General features: G+C 43.7%; 1 protein-coding gene across 3 annotated transcripts in view; it reads left to right on the top strand.

Moving 5' to 3' along the window:
• The first annotated feature begins 667 nt into the window (after window positions 1–667).
• SGK3 (serum/glucocorticoid regulated kinase family member 3) overlaps window positions 668–24758 on the top strand; it is a 59908-nt gene continuing 35817 nt past the window's right edge. Inside the window, exon 1 of one of the 3 annotated variants that reach the window (XM_062633255.1) lies at window positions 668–897. The gene's annotated coding sequence lies outside the window, so the exon portion shown is untranslated. Of the gene's footprint in view, window positions 898–23739; window positions 23895–24191; window positions 24288–24758 lie in introns of those variants that run through there. The other 2 variants (XM_062633256.1, XM_062633257.1) reach the window with 2 other exon arrangements.

The following is a 24758-nucleotide window of genomic DNA, read 5'->3' as shown; positions in this document are numbered from 1 at the left end:
AGAAAACAGACAATAAACGTTGCTTGAAACAAACTGATAACTCTATTTTTACCACATCCTGCTGCGAGAAAATGAGCGCTGAAAGTGATTATTGAGGAAAAAAGGCGAAATAACGCCTAGAAGACAGAAGGGGGACGGTCCTTCTGCGCCCAAGCTAACGGCTCCAGCGGCTCTTTCCTCCACCCAGCCCGATTAATTAGTTTTCGCTGGCCAGACGAACGAAACGCTGGCATCGAAAATCCATCCTCTCTCTGTGCCAGGGTGCGACAGCTTTGCAGTTGGCGGGGTGCTCCAGGACTGTGAATGTAGCTGAGAACAGCGCTGCTGCCAGGCACTGTCACCCCCGAGACCCGCTCCCGAGGCGCCGGCCGTGCTCCCCGTGGAGAGCCCTGGAAGACCAACGGGCGGTGGGAGCACGCCGGTGATCCGGCCCTGAATCCCGTACCGCAGCGTGCTCCGGCAGCCGCGGGCCGCGCAGCAGCAGGCGCGGCTCTGTCCCTGCCTCGCCCCGGGGCCCTCCGGGGAGCGGGACCGGAGAGGAGCGGGCCAGGGCCGGCGCCGGCCGCGAGTCCCCGCCTGACCCCGCGGCAGGCGTCGCTCGCCGCTGACCGGGGGGGCGCTGGTCGGCGGGGCCCGGCTGCGACACCCACAGCGACACCGACCCCCTCACACACCGGCAGCGGCCCCGCCTGCGCTGCGGGTGGGGCGAGGGGAGCCTCGGAGAGCGGGAGCCGCCAGCACCGGAGCTGCGGCGGGAGGAGCGCGGCTGACGCGGCAGAGCGAGGGCAGGGGAGGCAGGAGGAAGAGGCCCGACGGAGGAACGGGCGGCGGGACGTACGGACAGGCACCCCTCGGCCAGGCCCTGCCCGGCCCGGCCGGCGGGAGGGAGGTGGGCAGGTACGCGGGGCCCGGCAACGCAGGTGCCGTCGGCCGCTCGCAGACGGCGGGCGGTAAAGGGGGCGCCCGGGGCCACGGAGGGTACCCTCTCCCGGCGGCAGGGCGGGACGGGACACGGGCCCGTTTGGCTCCCTTGTGCCCCCGATTGCTTCTGTGGAGTGCGGTCAGCGTGGTGCTCCCTAGCCTTCTGCGGGGGCGGACGGACACCCGGAGAGGGATCGGGACTGTTCACGCAGAACACTGATCCATGTAGGGGGACGGCTCCAGTTGCAGGGATCCGGTCCCGGACTGGGGGCAGAGTGCTCACAGATGGATAAACAAACACAGAGAAACTTGAGCTTTTCTCCTCAGCTGGTAGAGACTTAGATACTCTATTTTTTATGCAAAGAAGTTGCGAAGTCATTCCGCATTTCGTATTCTCCTCTTTTTTTTCCCTATCCCTCCCTTCTCCAGCGGTGTTACTTGCTCCTGCTGGTACTCTCGCCTTGGTGTTTTTCTGCATTACTCTGTGTGTGTGGTTATATGTACTACGCTTCATTTTGCACGGCTGGCTGGGTGTGGGAGGGTTTGATTTCTGGGCTGCAGCTACAGACACCACCAAACTCCAGTTAACACTGCTTAATTCCGTATGGACAGTAACGCTCAGCTGGAAGCAGGCGGTTAAGAGGTAAGGGATGGCGTGGCATTGAACTCAGAGCAGCTGAAGGAGCCCTTTTGCAGAGAACCCCTTCCCCATGCCCTAGAAGGATGGGGATACTCTGGTTCCCTTTGCTTTGTATTTCGCAGAGAAAAAGCAGTTAAGACAGTTCAGGTCTGCAGTCTCTCTAGTTGTGTCTGTGCCAGAGAGGCAAGAGCTGGAACTGCCTCTTTACCTCTTTAGACGTCTTCAATGAGAGAAGGTTGGAGGCAGGGAGAAAATGAACATTTTCCCCTCCCATGCAGAAGGAGTTGCAAAGTACCGGTGCTTTGTGCACAGCGCTTCTGCAGGGAGTTAACACATTAGGCAGAAATTCTTTACTGTGATGGTGGTGAGACACTGGCACAGGTTGTCCAGAGAAGCTGTGGCTGCCCCATTGCTGGCAGTGTTCAAGGCCAGGCTGGATGGTACTTAGACCTACCTGCTCTAGTGGAAGGTGTCCCTGGATGAGCTTTAGGGTCCCTTCCAACACAAAACATTCTATGATCCTGTGATTCTGTGAAGGTAAAAACCTGTCACAGACTTGGAGGATTTGCATTAGGGGAGAACTAGCGGAGCTTGACAGGGTATCCCAAAACACCCACCTGCCTGACTTTGTATTTGCAGGATGTCTTTGGCTTAGTTCTTTCATGAGCGTTGGTCATTGCCCTTTGGCTTCCCCTTACTGAGACTTACGTGCTCCTGTAGAGCTGGATTTGGTTTGTTATTGTTTTTTTTTTGTCTGAATAGTGCCAGGCTCTTCCCCTTAATTTTGGGGAGTGTATGAAGAGCAGGAATATGCATGAGTTAGCTGTAAAAAACAGCCTGTGATCTCTGTATTTGTAGTAAGTGCTACTGCTTCTTTGTTACATGCTCTTAGTGTTGAAATAGCATTGACATTTATAATGGACACTCAAATGCTGACATCCCTTGCATTTAATTTCTTTCATGCTAATCTAATAAATTCAATATGTATTGTTATCTTAAAAGAGGATTAAACATTTCCTGAGGGGAGGGTGAGTTACGCAAACTGGTGTATACATGGGCTGCATCTCAAGTGCTGCGAGACCTGGAATTTATGGGTTATGTTGTTCCGAGGGGATCTTCATTTGATAATCAGAAACTGACAGGAGTTGTTGCTTTTTTTTTACTATTGCTGCCTGCATTTTCATCCTCTAAGGACAGGTATCTTTCTAAGAAGCATGACAAAGCTGCTTATCCAAGACTTACTGAGCAGAGGTCTTCAGAGGACCTATGGGGAACGTAAATTGTGTGGGTCCCGGCCCACTCTGCTTACGAAATAATGTATTGCAAGGAGCAAGTAGTTCAAGTTTTAAGATGTGGGCACTTTAAAACTACTACTCTGTTAATTTTTTTGACTTGTTTAAAGTGAATCCACAAGTAGGTGGATAATTTGACTGTAATGGCATGTGTTTAAAATAGTGATTGCTGGGTTTTAATATGCAGAATTGTTTCAGCCTAGCTAGCTGGAATAGCTGCAAGCCTCTGAAGCTGACTTGACCCAGCAACAAGATATTTAAATAGGGTATGCTGAGAGACAAAAATAAAGTATATCAAATAAAATGCATAGGTATTAGCAAATAAAAACAGATGCAAAGCAACTCTTGTCTCCTCTGGGATCTAGGATTTATGATGGAAATAATCTGTCATTTTATAATGCTATGCGTGCTAATTGCAGGTTCACGTTAATCATCAGTGTGTAAGAGGGTATGTCAAATCCTATTTTCCATCCCATCCATACAAGATAAGCTCCTAATAAGCTGTGATCCTTCAGCCACATCCACACATGAGCTCTCTCTTGAGTTATCCTGCCTATATCCCACGTAATTTTCCGGATGGTTTCAGTTTTATGATTTGCATGCAAGGACTAGGGCAGTTTTGTCCCACGGCTGCAGGCCATTTTATACAAAAATGCCCTTCATTTCTGTGTGTAAATTGAGATCAGCCTATACATATTTGTACTTGTAAATGAATATTTGGTTTTAGATCTCTAATTTGTCACTTGGAAAAATGCTATTTTTAAGGAGTGGGTATTTTCCCAAAGAAAGGTCAATATTGATTGGTTTTGTGACTTCATTTCTGGTCATTCCTAAATCATCGAAGACTTACATTGCTGTGAATTAGTTTTTACTGTAGACCAAAGGAATAGAAACTAGCGAAAGTAATCTATGTATTTATATAAACTGAGCTGTAGTAAAGCAATATGTTGTTTTTACTTCAAGTTAGCACTTGGAGTGTTTATATTGAAGGATTTATTTTGTTCCAGTTTGAGTAGTATGCATATGTTAAAATAACCTGCAAAGCAAACACACTTTCCAAAGTAGAGCTGAAGGCCTTCAACATACTGTGAGAACATTCTAATATGTGTTAATCAAGTTCTTGCTTGAATTCCTGACTCTAAAGCAAAATTAATTCCCTCCCCCCAGGTCTTCCAAACTACCTAACACAGTCTCTGCCTGGCTCTGGAAGTGTCTTAAACACACTGGATCTCCCTCTTTAAGCAGCAAGTTCTTAAGCGCCTTATCTAGAGCTGCTGCAGTCGAGGATCAAAGCCCTTAGGAGATGGAGAAACTAGGGCACCTGGCAAGCATGCTGTAAACACACACGGCTGTGTCTCCAAATGCAGCTGTATAGGATTTGATTTTGAAACACTGCCAGGAGAGGAGCCAGTGTTCACTTTCCTGGAGAGCTGGTGGTGGTGGGGCTTGTCTATAAACTGTGTTCTAGTAGTTGAAACCTGGGCTGCTGGTCTCTGTGCCCAAGGGGTTAAAGCCCAGATCTGCCCCCACCTCTGCAGCTGTTGCATAGGTGAAGTAAGTAACTGGGAAGACATGCTTTTCCCCTTGCGTTTACCCTGGGCCATCTCATGGAGGATGCAGCAGGTTGCCTGAAGCTGACATGAAGAAGCACCAGAACCTGACTCTTGCATGAGTTTGTGTGTTCCCCTGGGAGGAGGGCTGGGATCTATTGCTTGGTGCTGCTGCTAAGACTGCTACCAAAGGTGAAAATTCCCATGTTTCGAGAGAGGAGCAACATTTGGCTGGCTGCTCCAGGAGAAAACTGTGCCCAAGAGAAGAATGGGCTCTGAAATCTGGAGTAGGTGGTAACAGCTGTTGGTAGTCCTGGCTTAGGAGTCCAAGCTCTGAAAGTGAAGTGGGGCAGAATATCCAGTGTTTTCTACCAGAAAGCCCCATTTCCAGTGCAGGAATCTCCATCCTTAGCACCTCTCCCAATGTATTTGTGTGGCAGCAGGTGCCAGCCTGGGAGCTTTGTGTCATGCAAGGTTTTTAGGTGGTGGTGTAACCGATCCGTACCCCACATCTGGATGTTAGTGACCTGGCCTGTAACTCCATTCCCTCACCCACATCTGTGTTGAGAGTCTGCCTCCCTAGCCTTTAGGGAAGGAAGAAATAAGGTTGTATCTTCACGTGATCTTTGCACTTGGTCTCTCAGACATCCTCTAGGCATCATCTGACTAGAAGGAGCTTCCTTATTCCCTCATATTTGAAATGCTTTGCAACTACAGTGTTTCTTTGTTTTAGGGCAGGAAAGCACCTGGTTGGAGGGCGGAATGTGGACAGGCAAGATTGGAATCTAAATTTATTTCAAAACTCCTTTATTCAAAAAGATATCACATCTTATTTCTTGGCAGTCTTGTTTAAACTCTGGGGGTGACTGGCAAGCTGCTCATGCCGAGTGCCTTGCCAAGTACTATTGCAAAACACTGCCACTGCAGAAGTTGTGTAACTTTACAGACCGTTATGTTTCTCTTGGAGTAAACCAAAGGGGCATCAAGTTCTGCTCCTTTGCCCCTGCTGAAAAGCAAGACTGACATGTTTCCATTTGCTTATGAGGCACCAGCATGCTGCTTTCCTGATGCCACCTCTTCCAGTTGCTGCAGCCAATTTTCCTGCAATGGGACTTCATCTCTTGTTCACTGCTGTGAAAAAACTGAGGAAACAGAACTAAATAAAATTTTTTATTGTATTGTTAACTGCAAAATACTTTGGAACAGACACCAGACCAAGGAATGCTTTTCCTCTCATTCTGGACTCAATGTTGCTAGTGTGGCAGGTGCATCAGAATAGATTTGCAGTGTCTCATGGAGTTATACTTCATATTTGAGTCCTTAATGAACATCTCTGGAATTGAAATCACTCCCAAGCATTTCTGTTTGTCAGTATAATACAGGATGCTAAATCTGATACCTAAATATATGCAAACTGTGTGCCAATTTTTGAGATCTTGTAACTTTTCTGTTTGCTGTTAAAATAAGGCACTGGTTGGAAACAGTTCTAATTTTTCAGAAACTGTCTTGATAGCTATGTCAGGGCTTTGCATCATTAATCTTTGCTCAAATCGATATTTTAATGAGAAATTGTAAGTATTTAGAAGACTTGTGAAGATTATTGTACTGTGATGTTGCATATAACATTGCATTACAGTGACGTTTCTGGATTCAGCTAGGGTAAGATATGTAAGTGCCGCTTAGGGCTAAACATCTTAAATCATGCAGTTATTCTGGTTAGAAGGAACCTTGAGAGGTATCAAGTGTGACCTGCTTGAAACAGGGTTAACCCTGAGTTCAGACAGGGTTTGCTTAGGGCTTTGTCTAGCTGGGTTTTGAGCACCTCCAAAGGCTGAGGCTCTGCAGTCCCCCTAGGCAACCTGTCCTGATGGTCAGTTATCCTATAGTGATTCCTCTTCTTGTGCAGTGTCTCAGAGGCGCTGGGAGGTTCATGCTAGGTGCTCCTGAAGTCTTCTCAAGGCTAAGCGAGTCCAGTTGCCTCTGGCTCATCTGCTAGAGCATGTGCTGCAGCCCTTGACCGTCTGTTCTCTGGCCTCTGCTGTGCCCTGTTTAGTTTCTGCTCAGTGCAGGAATGTTGGACATCTGTATTTACTGGAAATGTACTCAGTGTGCAGGACTGACAGAATGTGTATTTAGATTATGATAGTTTAGGTTTAGACTTCTTGGCATCTTAGTGTTAGGTATTTATGAACTGGGATCACTATCAAGCCCTAAAATACGTTTCATCTTAAGTTTAGTAAATAAGTAAGGACTGAGCATGCAGAAAATGAACAGTTTTACTTAAATGTGGTGGAATTTCCAGTTTATGGTACGTGTTTTGGTTTAATGTTGGGAAGAGCATGGAAGAGGAATAGGAGGTAATTAAAAAACTTTTTGTACTGCCTTTGGATGGGATTTAACCATACCTTGCAAAAGCAAGATGCATTAAGTCTACGAGTTTGGAATGCTACCAAAACCCACAAAACAGAGAAAGCTTAGAACAGTCAGAAATAAAAGCTACCTGGCAAAAGTACCCAGACTGTCAAATGCCTGAAGACAAATGCATCAAAGAACTTCCTCCTTGCTGCAGTAGTAATGGTGCATCTTGACTATATTACAGAAAATAAATAATATAAAAAGGCTGTGTTTTCATAAAAGGTAAGTAAAATAGCACATAGCGTTAAAAAGTATAGAGATGTTTTATGAGCGGTAAGAAGTGAGACAGAAGGGGGTTATCTAGAGTCAGAGTAGATGCTGACAGTCTAGAATCCAATGTGCCTCCTCTTTTTTTTTTTTTTCTCCCCCAAATACCAGGCCTTCCTGTTTCATTTAAGTAATGAATCTAACGGTGTTCATGTAATCTAGTACTCACAGTAAATATCTTGTAAATAACTAATTTGGGTTGATCAGTTGTTCTTACAAGGGGTTCTGGATTTTCAGACTAGTATGGAAATAGTCAAGCAGCATTTTAATACTAAACCATCTGAATTTCACCCTCCCAAATGAGCCCTTGGTAAAAGAATAGCAGAGTATGGCTACTGTACTCTGAAATTGTCAATTGCCTTGGTGTGAAGTGTTTGTATCAAGGACAAACTGTGCTGTTTCAAATGAGGTTTTACATCTTGTGTATGTGTCTACACACATTATATGTAACTCTGATGGCATATGCTAGATAGATTGGTTTAACTTCACTTTTCTTCAGAATTTTTTGGAGGTTGGCTGGCTCTTCGGTCTCTTTTCATGTTAACAAATATGTTATGTGGTGGATGAATAGGATTCTTTATAGAATTATCTAAAACCAGGCACTGATTTATATGAAAACAAAGGGGTTCTTTAGAGCTGAGTTCAAGCTGGAATTGCCATGAATCCTAGAATTATTCTACATTTAAAAGAGAGAACAGTGATGCACTTGTACTTGGGCTTTGAACAGCACAGAACTGTTGACCAGAGGCTCGGTGACCGCTGAGCAAATCTGTTTAGGTTCATTTGCCAAAGTTTCCAATCGTACTTTTCTCTCCTTATACAGATTATGACAGGCAAAGCTAAAAAGATGCTGTAAGTTGCCCTGATCAGTTTGTGTGGAGGTATTCAAATTGTTCTGCAGTGTGTGATCAAAAGATTTATAAAACCTCGAGTGCTCTGTAAGCAATCTGAACACATACTTCTCTAGTTTGGTTTGGGGTGTGTGGGGTATAGTGCGTAGCAGCTAAACAATACCTCACTTGTTTATAAAAAGCCTTGGGAAGAAAGAGTGAGAAAGAAGAAAATATTTACAGTAGTTTTCTACCCAATTAAAACCAGAAGGCAGACTGACAAGGAAAGAGTTCATCTACCGTCCAAGACGGTAAGTAAGTTCTGCTGCTTGGATGTTAATTGACACATCCAAGGCAATGTAAATTTAGCCTAGATGCTTGACTTGACCTCACTAATTCAGACAAACTTCAAATTCATGATGTATTTGCTTTTGGTCATAACATCCGGGTGTTTAAGCACACTTTATGTGAATTGGCAGAGGCTATTAGAAATTTATAAACTGCCATAAAATGTTAGACTTGTGGAGTACTTCACCAGAATGTGTAAATAAAGCCTTCTTGACAGCATAGCTCTGTAACGCAAGCTGGCTAGGATCCTCAGATAAAATAACTCGTTAGGTTTGATGCCCTTAGCTGTTCTCCCATTGATTAATTACCTGGGAACAGAACCAGAACTCTGTAGCTTCTCTCATGTGTTAAGAGATATCCAGAATTTCTGTGCAAACATTTTAATTGTATTTGTTGGTATTAGTTGAGATTGTTTATGGGTTTCTTCTTCTCATGTTTCATGTGTGTTCGTTTATAAAGAATTAAAATAGAGCTGGAAAGAGGAATCTCACAACACTGACAGAAATGAAACTGTAAACTTGTCAATATGTGCAAAAATCAGTTTGCTGTTTTACATAGGAGCATCACTTGAAGTGACCTGAAAGAAATTTTACCATCAACCACCCAGTCAGAACCCAGATAACTATTCAGGGAACCATGCTGGATCCATGGTGTGCACAGAGTAAGAAACAAAACAGTCCTTACCAAGGAAACCAAAGGTGCCAGATACTTAGGAAGCTACAGAGCAGTGCCTCATAAGGAACACATGATGGCCTTGCAGCTCAGAATCTAAACAGGCATGCACACACAGATGTGCACAGTTTGACCCTTCTTTAGGAGAAGAAAGTGGCATCATGGAATTAAATTATGTTGTTAAGAAATTAGGAACGGGCAGTGAGAAACTGGGATGTTTTTTTGTCTTGGTTGTTGCTCTGTGACTCAGCAGCTGGGAAGGATTGATGGCTTGGGTGCTTGGTCCTTTGTTTTGGTTCCACTATTTTTATTTATATGAGTCAGGAAGTCCCTAGACAGGTCCTCATTTAAAGAAAAGGAAGAAAAGACAGATTACTATCAATTTATTTTAAAGCAAATGCAGTTGTTAAATGAAAACATTGTGATGGTTTGTTTCAGTTTATTCACAAACCTACCAATGACATCCATATGTCACATCAGATGTCAGTTAAAATGGTCAATATGCTGTCTCAAAAGAGTCAGTGCTTGGTATCTAGACACTTAATACTGTCACTCCAGTCATGCTCGCTGCTGCAAAGTATTTACATCTATCTTAAAGAGTTGAGACAAGCAGTGTTCTGGTCTGCTGTAGCTGTGACCCATCCTGCTTGCTCTCTGCTGTATGGATGCCACCGTCAGTCCCTGGATTACTCAGGTTTGGCTTAAGGTGAGTCTGTGTGACTGAACAGTTGAGTTGAGGAGCCTGCTTTTGAAGGACGTCCCTCACCACATTTGAGTTCACTTTGCCTAGTGATATTGGGGAACATGAGCTGGATTCTTTTCAGATTAAGTCAAGAGTGGAAGACGTTCTGCAGGAGCGCTTTTAACACCTACTGACCAGGAATGGGTGTCTGGTGCACAGTACCAGGTTAGAGCTGTTTGAAGCAAAACACACAAACCAGGCTGCACCAACATGTGCAGTAGTATGGATGCCGAATCCTCAAAATCACTTGCTTTCCCCTCTGTGCTCATTTTAAGCTCATTAGGATTGGTCTATCCATAACTGACTGAAGAGGCAATTCCCTTCTTTTTGTAGTAGTCTTCCAATGTAACAGCTACCCTCTAAGAATTACCCCCGTACTACAGCTAGCTTGTCCATCCCACCTCCCCATAAGTCACATCTTCTATACTACTTTGCATTCTTATTACTGTTCCTGGGTACCTCTCTAGTGGGACTGCATCTTTCGCAGGTGTTCATACAAGACACAGTAAAGAAAAGAATAGAAGAAGAAATTTTTGTTAAACGGATTATACTCCAGCTTTGCCCACCAACACTTTTTCTTTAAATCTCATATCTCATAGCAGCGTTTGTCTTTCTTACAACAGCATGGTATTTGTCTCTTACAACCCGCTATAGTCTGCTGCTTTGTTTCCACCCTGTACTTCTGTCTTTGATGTTTCCTGTCTGCGGGCAGTATCTTGTACGTAACCTGCTACATTTCACTCCATCCTTCCAGGTCACTACTCTGTCCTGGCAATGATATATTTAGCCTTTGTTTCTCACATCTTGAACTAATACTTATTCTTCCTGCATCTGTAGTCTGATCGTTAAAATACCTCAAGGCAGTTTCAAAGCCTTACTAAAGGAAAGATGTGACATCTTGACTTCTCTCCTACCTATCTGAAAGGCCTGTCAAAGGAAGTTAGTGATGAGATTTAACAAATCTCTTTTGGCTGCTAGTTAGGTTATGTTCCAGGTGCTAATTACTTTGTTCAGGATTGTTTTCCCCAGGAGTCTGAAGTTAAACTGACTTATCGGGTCACTTCATTTTGTTTACTTGCTTGGGTTTTTTCCATCATGCACATGTGTACACGCTTTCATTCACATTCTTCCTCTCTGCCTCTCTTCCCCCTGAGTTCTTACCTGTCATGGCTATTATTTATGCTACTTACTGCTTTAATCTGACACTCTTAGTGAAGACTGATGTCCCAAACATGATAGCCTTCTGGATGTCATCTCTCATCAGTTTCTCTGTATTGACTAGGACAGCAAGGTTTTTTCTTGCTCTTAAGCTATAAACTTATTGCTAATAAGGATTTTTTTGTTGTTGCTAGTAATTTTTTTTTAATTTGCATTCTATCTTAACCATGTGGATTCTCATACCTATGTATTTATGCAGGCTTGATACTTATTGCCAGCAGTTTGACCATGTTCTCACATTCTGTGTCTGGCCTGACAAATAAATCTCGTGCTACAGCTTCTGCTGTTTGTTTTTACAAGGCACAAGGACAGATTATCCTGCTGTGTTGTTTCCTGGAGAAACTCCTGCTGCTTTCCTATCTCTCTGTAGTGTCTCTTGTGAGGTTTCCTTTCTACCTGAGCATGTTCATATTTGTCTTCATTACATTTATGAATTCCCTCTCCTCCCATTTCATGAGGTTTAACCAACTTGTCTTTTGAACTGGTCGCTTTCCATTTATTTGTCTAGAAACAAATCTAAATGGTCTGCTGCCTTCTGTTACTTAAATTAATTTACTAAAAATTAATTTGCTAATTTCAAAATACAATTATTTTTATTATTTATAATTTTCAAATTAATTAAATTTTGCTAATATTGAAATAAGCGAGAGTCGAAACAACAACAGAGCTTCGTGTCAATTTGTGAGCCTTTGTTCTTTATACCATGTGGCTATCAAGATACCGCATGTTGTTTGTTAGATTCCCATTTCAGGCTTTTCCGGTGTATTTCCAAGTTGCTAGCAGTTTGATATGTAGATTTGAGATACTAACCAAACAACCCTGGTTGCCTTTGTCATTTAAACTGATTATCCCTGTTAGTGCAATGGCTTGTTCTTGCAATGCTCCAGGCTCTAACTGTCTACGGCACGTTGTCTGTCACGATGCACATGCCGTAGTGGGAAACATCAATTTGGAAAATAAAGGCCTTCAGATTTACAGAGCTGCAGAGCAGTTTGGGTTGGAAAGGACCTTAAAGATCATCCAGTCTGACACTGGCTCCATGTCTGATCTGCAACCTGAGCCTGTCCATGGTGGGTCTGGACTTCGTTCCACGAGCTGCCAAGACTTGTACAAAGGTCAGATGCTGAATGCAGACTCTTCCAACCATGGATTTATTTCTGCCAGTTGTTACAGAGGCAAAATTTGTTCCTGACCAGGGTCTTTAAGAGCTAGGAATAGAAGGATTTTGAAACTTTAAAGGATTACTGTGTGGTCAATTGAGCACGGTAAGAGGGGTGTGTGCAATAATACCTATCTCTATAGATATGTATATTTACATTGTTATCTTGGTCATTAGCAGCCACTAGGCACTTGAAGCTGCATCAAGTCCACACTACACTAGTTGTCTTGTACAAAATTAATAAAGATAACCTCTTTTCCAAAGAACCACTGAGGTTTATTCCTGTCTGGTGAGGTATGACAAGTCACAGCTATAGTGTGAAAAGGATCCAGAACAGAGTGGGTGACAGTGGCATTTGAGTGTGGGGAGAGCAGGAAGAGAGCTTGTGAGCAAAGAGCTGCACCTCTTGGTGGCTGAAACCCTGTGGGTTTCCTCCCATGAGGCCGGGTTACAGAGAACAGGGAAGTGGAGAGACAGGATGTAACATGGTAGACACACAATATCCTTCTAAATAAAATTTATGATGCAATAAAAAAATAGGAAGATATTTTTCCTTGTTCCCTGCTGCCTGTTATTACTCTTTCCAGTGTGCTTAATTGCCTCCAAGCTTCTGTCTGTGCTGATGGAGAAGGTGCCCAAAATAAAACACTATTTAGGGTTTAATATAATAATTAAGCAAGGCTTTGCTGGTTTGTCCTGATCACAAAATGCTTTTTAAGGCTTCTGTCTCCTTTTCTCCCATTTGCACAAACATCTCCATCCCAGTAAGACTTCCTATGATTCTAATAATTTATTTGCAGCCGTACCTATCCTGTACCTAATCGGAGACTGGCTTTAGCAAACTAATTCACTGAGCATATTGATGCGTGCACCTAGATACTCCTTGGGAGCTCTGATCTCACTGGGCTTGGCGAGTGGTCTTCCAAACATTTGCATGTAACGTGGGGGTTCTGCTGTTGCTCTGTGCAGACCAGCATTCAGTGTATTTTCTGACTTGATAGATGCTTCTGAATCAATCAATGGAGGCAGATGGGTGAAGGATGAAAATATCTGTAATTATCCCAACTTTATTTTAATGGAGGTACATGGTGAGGGTTCCGTGGCTGGAGATTTGTTGGAGGGGGTCCAGAGAAGGACCACAAAAAATAGTCAGAGGGATGAAGCACCTGTCTTATGAGGAAAGGCTGAGAGAGTTTGGGTTGTTCAGCATGGAGAAGAGAAGGCTCTGGGGAGACCTTACAGCAGCTTCCAGTGCCTAAAGGAGGCTGTAAGAAAGATGGGGAGAGACTTCTCAGCAGGGCCTGTTGTGACAAGATGAGGGGCAATGGTTTTAAACTGAAAGAGGGGAGATTCAGAATGGACATGAGGAAAAAATTCTTTACAATGAGAGTGGTAAAACACTAGCACAGGTTGCCCAGAGAAGTGGTGATGTGCCATCCCTGGAGACTTTCAAGGCCAGGCTGGATATGGTTCTGGGTAACCTGATGTGGTTGAAGATGGCTCTGCTCATTGCAGGGGGGTTGGACTTAGGTGAGCTTGAAGGTCCCTTCCAACCCAAATTATTCTATGATCCTATGATCTGCCTGCCACCCCAGGCTCCCAGGGGAGGTGACTGCACCAGCAGCGCAGGCGTTCCCTGTGGTTACCAGTCATGCTAACGGCTGCGTGCGGGTAGGCATAAATGGGTGGCAAACAAAGGAAAAAAAGAGCAGCGTAGGCCTGGGAGAACCACAGTTACATAAAGGTGAACAATGAAGCATTATTTCTGAAGTGGGTATTTTGAAGGGCTGTTACCACAACCCCTGTTATATAAATGAACAGCACATTTGAATCAGAAGCAATTTGGTGTAGAAGCCTGTGAGTGATTCATCCCAAACCTGAGGAGAAACAGAGCCTATGCAGCACGGGGGGATTTTTGAGCTCTTGCACGGCCTCTGGTTCAGACTGAATGAAAATTTTCATCAGTTATTCCAAGGGTGGAAGATAGTAGCACCCTCCGCCAACGCCACTCCTATTAGCATCCGTTAGTGTGGTGCATATTCCAGTCTGGGTATCCTCACCTCCGCTGGAATTGCATCCAAACAGATACTGATAATTAGTAATTTCCTGATCATTGTACAGATCCTGCACAGCTCCCATATGCAGTAAATGCAGTAACAGTGTATTTATTGAGTGCTTCAGTTCATGAGATGTACATCTTGAGTTCTCATGGCTTTACAAAATTCTTTATCTTCTTTCTACAGCAGAGTTTTTTCTTAATACAAAGATTTATAAAAATGTTTAATGAATTGGGTTGACACAAAGATTGCCATGTGATGAGAAAACTTTGGCATTTTGGTCTTTTGTGTTCTGATGCAAGCTTAAGATTGTGCTGTCATCTACAAAAATTACTTAAATTTTACAGCATTGTTGGAGAAAACTGTAGTTGGAATAAGATTTATTCTTGTTCTCATGCCTTAGAGAAAGAAACAGAGTAGCTTGGATTTTCATATGAACCATTTGACTAATTTGAACAAAGACTGCAATAAAATACCATGTCTTTTAAATAATCTGGTTCTTATTGTCCCTTCAAATGGCAGTAGGTACATCAAAGCTAAATGTCAGTAGATACAATTTTGTGATAATTTCTCCTACTTATATTCATGTTCCATGCTGTAACATTGTCGTGGTTTAAACCCAGTCAGGTAACTCGTTCACTCACTCCCCCCCCCCCTTCTTTTCCTCCCCCCCTACTCCCAGAGGGACAGAGAGGAGAATCGAAAAGAATGCAACTCCCACGGGTTGAGATAAGAACAGTTTAGTAACTAAGGTATAACACAGATCACTACTGCTACCATCAATAATAATAATGATGAAGGAGGTAACAAGGGAAGAGAATACAACACCTCAGCACCAGCCAACTGATAACTCGCCCCCCCAAGCCTGACCAAGCACCGACCGATACCTCTTCCAACCCTGCAGTCTCCCAGCCTTTCCGGGTAACTCCCAGTTACATCCTGGGCATGACGTGCTGTGGTATGGAATACCTCTTTGGTCAGTTTGGGTCAGGTGTCCTGTCTCTGCTTCCTCCCGGCTTCCCCTCCTCCCTGGCAGAGCATGAGGCTCACAAAGTCCTTGTCCAAACCAAAACATCCTTGTTATCAGCTCTGTTCCCAGGCCTAAAGTCAAAACACTGCACTGCACCAGCTACCAAGAAGGAGAAAAATGACTGCTACTGCTGAACCCAGGACAAACACACAGTATCTTTCCTTGTTCCCTGTGGTCCTTAACCCCCAATAGCATAATAGCTAACATAAAAAAACTGCTGACCTGAAAGATTAAATACTGCCATGTTCGTTCTTAAGACTGCATAATGGAACACTGGTCTTGAGTTAATATAGAGATTAGATGGATTTATTTAATAGTTGTTTATATGTCTTATTCAGGTTTACAATATTTTATTAACTGGCTTCTGCTAGATTGCCATATTACAAAAAATTATGTATTACTGATATATCTCTGTATTGTTGAAACCCACTTAATAGTTCAGACCCACATAAACACTTAAAGCACTGACCCACAGCTCCCAGGACTGAAAATGAAAGTATTTGTGCTTGGAGAACAAAAAGAAAACAGGCTCTGTAGCTGGTAGATGGAAATAAGTCTTCTCTATAGAACAGCGGTAGGTTGGGCATCTGGCAAACATGAGGAAACAGCTAGATAAGTAAACAAAGTAAGGACAGGAAATAAAAGACAACATTTTGCTTAAATCTCTGTCATTTTTTGATCATGAGATAAAGCTGCTTGCTTTGGTAGAGTGTTTTTTCAATTGTTGCTACCTATCTTCTTCTCCGAGTTGGTGTGTAACAGTGCTCTGGTGGGATGCATGCGTCTTTTGACATAAACAATTTGTAACAAATATTAAGATGACCAAACACTAGTTTATTCTGTAGATTTTAGGCAGCCTTTAAAATGCTGATGTTTTGGAAGAAGGCTGTGATCCTTTTGTGAGGGGACACACACTCACCCCAAACTAACACCATTGTTTAGTTTCGTTTAAATAGAATACCAGTATATAGCTTGAAAATGCAAATATGATGCTTGTGTTCTTGCTCATCTATACAATTTGAGGAAGAACTCTCAGTGTTCTGGGTAAACCCCACCTACCTAACACTGTGTGCCAGAGCACTTGTTTACCAAAGCATGTTTGTTCACCCAAGCCTGTATTTGCAATTCTAGTAGAACGTGCTGTAGCTGGGATTCAGGAGGCTGAATTAAGAAACATCCATACAGAATTACTACTTGGAGAACTTTTTTCTTTTATACTTAGCTTAGCTTTGGTATAGCTTCCTGCACAAACTGCTCAGGTCTCCTGCAAACTCAGATACTTGACCTGTTTTATAGAACTGTATTTATAAACTGAATTCCAAAGAGTCTTTGTGAAGAGAAAATGCAGGTCTTACAGTACTGTCAGTACTTACAGTACTTACACTTTATGAGCTGTACTGGATAACTTCAGCTTCACTATGTTTAACAGTGCAGTAATTTATAACTGTGTTGTATGCATGCCTGCTGAAACTAGTCCCAGAATGTGTTAGCATATACCAATAAACTGTGTATTTGATGTGTCAAGCACATATGTTGCTATAAATCTATAAGACAGACAGCTATCTTTGTCCTTTTATTATATATGTATTCACCCTTAAAGAACTTGGTGGTTAAGTCAAGTCCAATGAACTTATTTTTCCTTATGTTCTTGGAACCCATGTAAATCTTCCATGCTTCCATGGAAGCAGGTGGAGGTGGCTTGAGGCAGTATGTACACTGTTCATCTCTAAGATAACTTAAAACTATGGTAAACTAAGCTATTGGGAGCTTAGCATTCATGCTATTATTCTGCTCCTGGTAGTTGAACTAGTTTGTAGAGAACTAGTTTATGGAGATTTTGCTTGGGTTGCTGCTCCAGACTGCATGCTTGCAGTGAGTTAGGGTAGGTGTAAGGCAAAATAAAGAGATCTGGGCAATGAGTACTGGTGTATGTCCATGTGCCCTCAGTTAATGGTGCTTATCCCACCAACATGGCTGTAGCTGGATGACATCTCCAGGTGGAACCCTGCCAGCTACTGCTTGGATAAGTGAAGAGGGTGCAAACATCAGGGATTGGGCCAGAAGTGAGCTTTGTTGGACAGTTCATGTGTACTTCACCATTAACTTCAAATGCCTTGCAAAAGTAATTTTCAGAAACTAATATTACATTGCTTTGTAACAAAAGACATTGTTCAATTTGCTCTGAGAAAAAAACCTACTCCAAAATGATTGATACAGCAATAATAATACATTTTGATGTATGCATGAGGGAAATAAAGAGGAGGATGAAGTGAGAGAAATAGAGATGCATGTATTGAAAATGCAGATGTGATAATCACTGTCTGATACTGCTTTTTTATCTTGAAATTCTACTGTGCATTTATGCAGTTTCTTCCAAAAATTGCTTGCCTATTTCAAATTACCCAGGAGGTAGTAGTTAGTTACAACATAGTGTTGTGCAAAAAGAATTAATTTTCCTAAATACATTTATAAAAATATACAGAGGCCTCAGCTAATCAAAAAATGTAAACAAAGAGAGCTCTTAAAGGAAAAAAGGGTAACTCATGGCCTTACATGTCTTCATGTTTTCAATTTGTTTTCCAACTTTTAAAAGCCCATATAATGCTTGTGGTAGTAAATTGCTTTGCGTGATATGTGTTCTCTAATATTTGTGTATTTGGTTAAAATGTGAAACTGGTTATGGTATGGAATACATTGGTATCAAGCTGATGAGGAATGTCTGTGCTATGTCTAAGGTAATACATACAGCTTTGCTACTGGAATGAATCATTGGGGTTTCCTTCACACCACCACTCAGCCCATTATGCTCCATTTGCTACCTCCAGATCTTCATGAGCATCAAGTACTTGCACGTAATGAGGTGATGGCCAGGTCCACCGTTTGTCCGTAGGTATTGCTTGAAACAGGTTCCTTCTCATTGCAGAACACTGTATATGATATAACCAAACATGAAGTATATGAAGTACAGCGAGAAATCCCTGCCTTCGAAGACAGGAGCTCAGATATAGCAATCCCTGCATCTCAGGAAAAAAAAAACCTTTGAAGAAGAGTAAAATGAAGTTGTGGCAGTGTTCAAGGCCAGGATGGACAGGGTTTTAAGGAACCTGGTCTAGTGGAAGGAGTCCCTGTCCATGACAAGGGGCTGGAACTGAATGATCTTTAAGGTCCCTTCCAACCCAAACCATGCTACGATTTTATGAAAATCAGGGATGTGAAAGTGGCCTTTGTGAGGGGAAAGGGGGGCATTCCTGGGCAAAGTCTTTGATACTGTGTAAGGAATGAGGGCTGTGCTTGGACCAAGATGGGATCTGTAAAACCTGCCATAAATCTAATGTTCTCCAGATATTTCTCTTCTGCCTGGTGGTGGTACCAGGACAGAAGCTAACTGTTTGCATTTGTTTTGGAGCTCTGGATACTCAGCAGACAAGTAAGAGTCACTGTTCAGGCCAGACTGTAGGTGTTAAGAAGTTCCACATAGGTCTGCTGAAGGTTCAGACTGCAGATACTGTTTCTGGGAAGGACCAGGTATATGTGCTGTAAGCACTGACCAATGTAAATGTCAACATACTTAAGACAAAGGTGCCATCAAACTCAGTGGGACTTCCCATGTAATTGAGAGTATTTTATTTGCTACTTACTACAGTTTCTCTTGCCCAGAGAAATGCTCAGCTAGCTGTTGGCTTCATCATCCCGGCGTGTAAATGCACAGCTGAATAAACTGAAAGCTTAATGTATTTTTTAACAAAAACCGTAACTGCTCTGAAGAACACTGGCAGGGAATCTTTGTTCCAAGATACACAGCAACATAACTTGTCATACATGTTACTCTAGGTAGGGATAAACTCACCTTTTTCATCATTTAGCTTTCTCTCTTTTTCCTTAATTCCTTGTGACACTGCTGCTTTTGGCACAGTGCTTCCTTGTGTGCTATTGTTCATCTTTAGTATATGCTTCAATTGATTTAAACCAGTTTTCTTCTTAGCTTCTGTGAAGAATTTCTTTGATGTGGTGCTGCTGTCATTCTTCTGGTTCATGTTATTCATACTCTGTGATGTTTGTGAAATTATGCCATTTATTACAGTTTTCCTATAGCTTTTCATTATTTTGGCCTGTGGTGTTTGCTATGCTAAATATGAGTCCATGTAGTGTTGTTGTAGATCCTGGTTTTGATCTTCACCAGCCTCTGCGCTCCAAGACATTCTTCTTGTAATACATGGGTTGTCTTCTTTGTGTCTGGAGTGCTGGAAAACTGTCCGTTCACTGTGAATGTTGTTCAGGGTTGGGAAGCCTCATTTTACTTGCTAAGTTCTTATGATTTGTCAAGAGATTATACCGAATCTTTCAGTCATACTTGTTTAGGTGGCTTGTAGCAGTTTTGGGTGGGTTGGTTGGTTTTTTTATGAGAGGAGGTTTAAGTATATGTTTGCAATGAATTGGTCTTTTAAGTATTCATTTCATTCCTTCAAATTGAAAGACTGTAATCTGGAGACATTTTGTAGTTGATGTAGCATACAAAAAGAAGTACAGAAAAAAAAACATTTCCCCTGTGCAGCTCATATAATACTGAACCATTATTCAGACTTCTCTAATTAGCACAGGCACACAACTATGAAAATGAGTTAAATGAAAGCTATTAATATGCATATGTGCATGAAGTGTTACAAAACCAGTTTTGGTAAAGAACGGTTACCTGGTGACGCTTGCACGTGCACTGTGAGGTGTAAATCTTGTCCAGCTAGCATTTCTTCCACAGTTTTAACCCTCAGGCTTCCAGCTAGATCACTTTCCCACTGAGGAGTGTTTTCTCTTATTTGATTTTGTCCTCGGTAGCCCATGCTTTAAGGTAACCTCATGCATCTACGGAGTTTACCAGAAGACTGTTTTCTCCAGTACATGACTCTTGGGCGTCATGCTTTGCTGCACTGAATGCCTGGTCCCAGCTGGCCCATTCCCAAGCCTCTTCAAAGTCCTGTTCATAAGCAGGCAGTGGGTTATGAACATAGATTAATTAGCCTCCAGAAATGAGGCTGGGAAGCGGTGTGAAAGTAATAGATAGAAAAAGGGTGGGTGAGTATCTGTCTTCATATGTTTTATGGGGTCTTTGTGACTGCTAGAATCCTGGATATTAGGCAGTATTTGCCCTGAGTTGTGGCTGCATCTTTGTGAGGCTCCATCCATTGCAGCCTGAGGCTTTCCAGAGGGTGATGTTTTCAGACTGCTCAGTGCTGTGTAGGTGGATACAACCTGCCTGGAGCTGGGTTCTTTGATTAAAACAATTGGCACATGCAAAGTTAACTACAATGGCCATCAGTTGTTTCCCAATTGAAGTCTTAAGTTTAGGGGTTTATAGGCTAAATTCTAACAGTAATTACTTTAAAAGATCACTTCCTATCTATTGCAGTGTCACGTTAATGTCTTTTGGAGGACTTTAAACTGACATGCATGTGGTTTAACTGCAGTTTCTGGTATGTGAGATACTGTCACATAAGAGTTAGTTGTTGATTCTAAACACCGTCTCATCCTAGTGTCCAAACATGATGACTCTATTGATGGTCTCCTATGGGGTGAGGAGGTTGTGTTGTCCCTGATTGTGAGGAGTAGGACAGAATAAGCTTGGTAGGCTGAGATAGTCTTTGAATATGCAGGAACTGAAATGGAAAGCTGTGGTGGTGTGGTGTTTGAAGCTGGTAGTGAGGTAATGATTTTGAGGTGTTGCTCAATTGACCTACAGTGTTTTAGCAGTAACTAAAAATATTGGACTACTCTTGTCAAGTGGTTTGGGTTGTGCTTGTTGTGTGAATACTTGAATATATTCTGAAGTATCACAGAATATACATTCGGAACTGTGTTCACCAGCAGGGCCCCTGGCTATGTTTAAACAAAGTGGTTTGCATTCCTGCTTGTCCTTGTCTTGCAACGTACTTTATGCTGTGTTTTTGCCTGTATAGGTCTCTTGATATTGTAAAATTAGACTCGTGATCTTTGATCAGGGACAAAGTTTTCATAGTAATTTAAGGACATTTCCAGTAAAACCAGAATCTAATTGTTTGGATTGTTGCTACCTGCTTATACTAGACTTGGAGAAACATGTTAAAGGTACCATGCATTTCTGTGATGTCTTGCATTTGCAGTGGGTTGAGATGGGTCCTTCATTTCTCTTTCTTCTTTTCCACCCCTACCACCCAGTCACTGGTATTCTTCAGCAAACACTTTAAATATTTGGGATGACAGCGCAGTACCTGGATTTGTAACATTCTTTAGAAGCGAAGTACTGCAAAGCAGTGGAAGAGAGAGTCTTTGTGGGTATTACTTGCCCTGGAAACATAAATGGGATATGCAAGGGAGTTCCTGGGTACAAAAATGTCAGAGTGAATGCTGACCTTTAACTTCTGTTAAAAGGCAAGTTGAGTTCCCTGTGTTTCTGTGTGTGCTATGTAGTTAAACCACCAGGTATCCACCTCCACATTGGAACATTATCCTTTAAAAGCTCATCAAGCAAATCTGTAAATTAGGATTTATTTTTTTTAGGACCTTAACAGTGTTTTGCACAGTATGATGCACTAGGCAAATTAACATGCTGCGGAATTCAGTCAGGCAAGTAACAATTTAAGGATAGGTACCATGCTGCTGCCTTCTGATTACTTAAGATTGCGCACAGCTCCAGAACAGAGAGAGGGACTGCATAAAATTAACCATCTGACAGCCCAGTCTTTGAGTTTTTAACTGTGAGAAAGGACAGCCACTCTTTGTTAGGAAGTTCAGGATTTAGATTGTGTGGCCAGGTAGACAAGAGTTAAATCATTCTTAGGCCAAGGTCATCACCTCGGGTTTCCTAGGTTGAGGCCCTTCTACTAACTGTAAATGAGCCCAGTGGCTCCATTGAGCTGATCTACTGACAAGTGAATGATTAACTGAAAACTATCAGCCAGACAGAACATGAACCCTGCAAAACAATTGTAAAGTAAACAGCTCTTGAATACAGATTACCTGATTAAATTATTTGCCAGTAAATTCTGACTGAAGTTCAAAAGTATTCTGCTCCGGGCTTCACAAGAAGTGCTAACAAAGTTTCCTCAAAACCTGTGAATGTAAGGCAAATACCTTGCCCAATCTGAACAAGCAAGAGAAGGCTGTTGCTACAGTGCAGCGTCTGGATCTAGCAGTGTCTACCCCAAAACGCAAAACTCCAAAATCATGAAAGGGCAGGTTAGGAGAGTTCTTCATGTCTTCCTGTGCAGGCTGTACTGAAATGAAAGCTTATGATGCAGTTGACTTGTAGCCTGTGTGTTTTCAGTTACAACATGCTAATGCAAACACGTATTTTAAATAGGCTGCTTCTCTGGTTTGTTCTGGGGGAGTGCTTCGATGATTGTCAGTGCCTGACACGAGTCAGGAATACTTGTGCAGCAGGAGTGTTCAGAAACAGGATCTTCTGAATTACTGCTTGCCAGATACTTGCCAATACCTGTGATTGTTGAAATAAGCATCATCATGTCTCGTCAGGCCCTAATGCAAGTCTTGTGAAGACATGCTTGTAGAACATGGGGCTTCTCCATAATCAGTATTTCCTGATGAAAACCTGTGGGATCTTGGGGGCACTTGGGTGTTAACATCAGTTGAGACAGTGGAATGGTACAGCGTCTTTACACAGCAGTGGAAAAACTGAGAATCATTTCAGGTATATATACGGAGGAAGATAAAATGGCATAGACTTTCACCTCATCCTGAGCATTACCCTTTGTATTAGATACTGTTTAAAGACCATAGCAGACCCTCAATAAACACAAGGTTTTAACTCACTGGGCGCTGTGGCCTGCTCTGTTAAACTGCCTGCTCCCTTCTGGCTGTCCTGCACTTCTGTATCTAGTTGGTGAAATAAAGTGGGAGTGATACTGCTGTTGAAAGACCTTTTTCTTCTGGAACTTGTATTTTTATAACTGTGTTATGGCCTCAGTCTGCTCAGAAAAAACTTACCAAGTTACACTTTGTTTTAAGAGGGCTGGTTGCATTTTAACTGGTGTATTGAAACTTAGCCTCCCATTTCAGAGCATGTAGAAACACTGCCCTAAAGAGTGGTAGGCATTACACAAACCCCTCTAATTTTTCTGCTAATGCTAATTCCTTATGCACATACAGAAGAAGGGGAGAGCATTCATTACAGCAGCTGGTTGGTTTAGTGACAGCCTTGCCGGTGGGTTGTCGGCACCCCTGCAAAGCACCGAAGAGTTAAAACTGAAGGCCCGTTTGTGGGCAGGGTTTTGTTTTGGGTGTTTCTCAGACTATTTTTACCAGAGTGGCAGCTTGGCTGCTGCCCCGCTGCTGATTTTTCCAGCGTTTCTGCGGGGAGCCGCCCAGCAGAAGCGGGAGCATCCCCCAGGGGCTGCGGGGCGGGATTGAAAACTCATGTTAAAGGAAACTTAGAACTTTTCATTACAAGGGGGGGGGGGGGGATAACCTCGCCTTCCGGCCTCGGCCAACAGCCCTGGGCACTAGGGTGCCCCGGCCCCGCCGTGCGCCCTGGGGCGGTGGGCGGAGAGCCGGGCCGCAGCCTGGCGCCGCGGGGGCGGCAGCGGCCGGTAGCTGGCCCCGCGGACGCGTCCGTCAGTGGGCCGGGCCGCGCTCATTCGCCTCTCCCGGCCACTGTGGGGCTGGGTCCCGCGCCCGCTGCCCACCCTCCCCACCGGAGGAGTTAACTGGGGGTTAAACGCTGCCTCCTCTCGCCCGCCCTCCGGAGCGACGGTCGCACGTGCGGGGTGCGTGAGCGGCAGGCGGAGGGAGGGAGCGGGGAGCCGCTGCTGAGGCACGGGGGCTCACCGGGCGCGCTCGCCGCGGTGGCGGCCCCGCTCCCGGCCCTCTCTCGGCCTCCTCTCCTCGGTGGAGCCGCCTCTCGCTTTTCCGCCAGTGAGGCCGCGTGTGCGTTCGCCGGTGGGGTTCCGGGCGCAGGGCAGATGGCTGCGCCTCGGGGCGGGAGCCAGCGGGGACAGCTGCTGCAGGAGCAGCAGCGCGGCGCTGCCGCCGGACCGGGGATGTGCGAGACTGGTAACTTCCAAAGCTGAGGCGCGGTTGTTGGGGTGGCGGTGAGCAGCGTGGGGCCGCTCCCGAGCCGTGCCAGGGGCAGCGAAGCCGGTGGCCTTGCTTGCGAGGAGGTAGGTGCAGTGTGGTGGCCGCGCTGCTCTGGTAGTTGCAGGGCGAAGGGCATCCCACGGGTGTTACCTGCACGGTGTTTACTTCTCTCTCTGCGGGTGGTTCGCAGGCAGTATGTAGCCGGTGTTTTGGAACAGTGCAGCGAACCTGAGAGAGAATACTGCTTAGGTCTTGTCCTGCAAAAGTAAAACTTTTTAGGCAGTGCTGTCTTGCAGGGATTCAGGTACCACTGAGGAATTTAACTGTGTGGAGGTTAATCAAAAAGTGGTTGTAATACGTTAAGGATAAAGCAGTTCTGACAGCTCGTCTTTCTTAATGTTTGCGTGAATTTTCGTCCTCTAGCAGCTCTTAAAGGTGTAACTGCCTTGCTTCTGGATGTGCAGTAATTTTGCAGTATGTAACGTTCATTTCTTAATCCCTTTTAAACTTAAGATAACGTTTTTGTGCTGGCAGTGCATTTCGTTTCAAGACAG

This window comes from Pezoporus occidentalis, unplaced genomic scaffold (genome assembly GCF_034315485.1).
Source record: "Pezoporus occidentalis ecotype Australia unplaced genomic scaffold, CSIRO_AGI_Poc_V1 ctg4, whole genome shotgun sequence".
Classification (NCBI taxonomy): domain Eukaryota; kingdom Metazoa; phylum Chordata; class Aves; order Psittaciformes; family Psittacidae; genus Pezoporus; species Pezoporus occidentalis.
Note: the sequence above shows the minus strand (reverse complement) of the source record. Positions and strands in the feature narration are given on the sequence as shown.